This window comes from Somniosus microcephalus, chromosome 7 (assembly GCF_052327205.1).
Source record: "Somniosus microcephalus isolate GS21.2 chromosome 7, FLI_Smic_1.0, whole genome shotgun sequence".
NCBI lineage: Eukaryota > Metazoa > Chordata > Chondrichthyes > Squaliformes > Somniosidae > Somniosus > Somniosus microcephalus.
The window spans coordinates 2,640,406-2,643,840 of NC_140993.1; positions in this window are offsets into that span (position 1 = coordinate 2,640,406).

Consider the following 3,435-nt stretch of genomic DNA (forward strand, 5'->3'; position numbering starts at 1 on the left):
ACAAACTAGCTGGAGTTTTGTGAAGAAGTTGCTAGGTTGGTGGTTGACATTGTCGACCTCAGGGGTGTCAAACTCATTTTCTATGGTGGGTCTGATCTGATATCCTGGCACTTGGCGTGGGCTACATTCAGCAAAAGTTATTAAAATAGGAATAAATGAAGATAAACTATATCGTGATTCTGTACATGTAGATTTTATTTACAGCTGCTGCAGCTCCCGATCCCTGGCACCTCTCAGCTTGAACCATTGCATCAACATTTGGAGCGAGTGACTGGGCTGAGGCCTGTCCTGGATAAAAGCATGAGGACCACTTGTCAGCACAGAACCTTGTTACCCAACCACTGACCCTGGAAGTGAATTCCACAGCCTCACAACTCTCTGTGTAAAGAAGTTTCTCTTGATCATTGTTCTAAATCTCCTACATTTAACCGTGTATCTCTGGCTCCTTGTCTTGACCCCTCAAACACTGGAAACAGCCTGTTTCTATCGACTCCATCCCACCTTTCATCATTTTAAACATTTCTATCATATCGAACAGAAAGGACACAAAGTCAGACTGGGCCTGAGACTGAGCAGCTGCCATTCTGGTCAGGAATGCACCTGTCTTGTTTAACTTCCTGTAGTCCTGAACTGTTTACAACCACAACTGGCTGCTTCAGTGATGTCTAGCGATAAAGCACAAGCACACAACACTCTCTGCTGCTCACACCTTGTAAGCGTTATCTCTGGGCCTCCACAGTGAGGCGGTAAACTGCAAGAAGAGGGGAAAAGAGAAGCCCTTCCCACGGCAATCTGCGCACTTTACTCTCTAATCTTTACTCTTTTCAAGATTTCTTTGGTGACCTTTTTCACGCAGTTTGGAATATTGACAACACGACCGACCTGCATCACCAGTGACATCACAATGACTATTGACAACACGACCGACCGGCATCATCGCTGACATCACAATGACCATTGACACTGAACGATTTAGGGTTATTGGTCGGGATCTTGGGGTTCAGGGCAGGTGTTACACTTCGGGGTTTGTGGTTATGGTTATGGATTAGTGATTATGGTTAGTACTAGGGGTTAGTAGTTAGGATTAGAGATTCGTGGTTATGTTTACGGGTTAAGATTAGGGGTTAGTGATAGAAACAACTATTGACGATGCCAGTGTCACTGGACACGTCCTTTTTCATTTGGTGTCACACTGTAAGTGGTCTCTGGATTTGGTGTCTAAGTTTAAGTGGTCCCTGGATTTGGTGTCTCAATGTAAGTGGTCCCAGGATTTGGTGGCTCAGTGTAAGTTGTCCCCACAGAGCTGCTTCCCAAGGCCACACCCTCACATAGTGTCAGTTCCTGTGCGAGGCCTGCTGGGTCAGGTTATAAGGAGACCATTTCTCCTCTGTTCTAACCACTGTTCCTCCTCCCACTGCCTGGGGGAATGGGGCATATATTCAAAGGTACAGTGACCCCTTTTCTTTGCATATTTATAGTTAAAGGGACAGTCTCGTTTATCTTGGAGTGTTGGAGGACTTCATTGACAGAGCTATTAACAGTCGCTCCCTTCTGTACTCGTGCAGTGATTGTAAACCTGTCTATTTTAGTGACTTCAGCCTTTCTAAAATATCTCACTAATTTTGAAGATCCATTTGACTTGCTTGTGTAATTTTGAAAGACTTTAGAATTTTGCAGTTTGACGAAGGTTTTGTATAAAGATACAGTGATATTTGTTTCAAAATATTCTGTTCTAACCCCCCTCCCCACTTTAAAACACTATGCACTACTGACTGGGAAGGTCCCAAGTTCAATCCTTGATCTGTGCTGTTAGTTGATCTCAGCCAAGGCAGCAGTTTAGGGCCTTCAGTACCACTAATCTAAATAAAAGTAAAAATCAGCCACTGCCCCTGCTCTTGATGCCGATCCAGTGACCTCAGCTGGGAAGTGTATGGATGTCAATTGAGGACATTGTGGTTAGCACTGTTGCCTCACAGCGCCAGAGACCCGGGTTCGAATCCGGCCTCGGGTGACTGTCTGTATGGAGTTTACACATTCTCCCCGTGTTTGCGTGGGTTTTCTCCGGGTGCTCCGGTTTCCTCCCACAGTCCAAAGATGTGCGGGCTAGGTTGATTGGCTATGATAAATTGACCCTTAGTGTTAGGGGGATTAAATACGTGGGGTTACGGGGATAGGGTGGGATATGTGTTGATGTAGGGGTTACGGGGATCGGGTGGGATATGTGTCGGTGCAGGCTCGATGGGCCGAAATGGCCTCTATCTGCACTGTGGGGTTTCTGTGATTCTGTCTGTGAGGATTGGACTTGGCTGTGATGCCGACCACAGTGGAAATCCTGCTGACACTCACTGTGCTGGCTGACGGTGAGGCACCAGAGGTTAACTAATGTCTGTGGAATTGCACCTTCTGGAGAGAAGGGGAAAAACAAAATCCCAGACGGTGTAATGAATGTTGTTTTCAGACAGTGAGGATGGAGGGAGAGTGTGTAGAATGGGGATTTTACAGCTTAGGAGGGACAAGGGGAGACAGAATGTTCTGTAGAAACTAGATTTGTCTGTTCTGAATTTCAATCCAGTTGTAAACACCATTTGCAGGGCAGGATCTGCAGATGGGAAACTCAAACCAGACATCGCGTCAAGATCTGACAGGTTCACCGGATTCATCAGGACCTGAATATCATCGGGCATTGGATATAGAAGGAAAAAAACACCAATCACAGTGAGGAGAAACAGGACATGTGTTCTGTGTGTGAACGCACCTTCAAACAATTGTCCAGTCTGTGAGACTTGTGCGCCCACTTGAATCAACAGTGTAAATGTGGGGACTGTGGGAATGCATTCACTTGCCCGTCTGGGGTGGAAACTCATGGATACAGTCTCACTGGGGAGAGGCCGTTCACTATCTGAGCGTGGAAAGACATTCACTCGCTCATCTCACCTCCTATCACACTAGCATGTTTGTAATGTGGAGAATCCATTCACTGCTCTGTATGTGGAAAGGGATTCGACTGATCATCCCAGTTACTAACTCACCAGCACAGTCACAGCGGAGAGAGACCGTTTAGAAACTTCACATGTGGGCAGGGATTCACTCCATTATCCCAACTGTTGATACTCCAGAGTGTCCACATTGAGAACTGTTACTTTAAATAATTTTACTGTGAGAAAAGCTTTCAAAGTTGAAAGCAGCTGATGCACGATCAGCGCATTCATACTGGAGAGAGGCAGTTTCAATATTGTGTGGGAAGAAATTCACCACACCTGCTGAGACACCAGTGAATTCACATGTGACTGCAGAGCTTGGATTCTGCTGTTATCCAAGACTGAACGATAGCAGAGGGCCCATGCACTTGGGTTTCTGTATGAATTATTTATTAATTTTATCGCAATCGGTTCACAGAAAATAATTCTCCTCACTAATTGGGGCTTTCAATGGCGG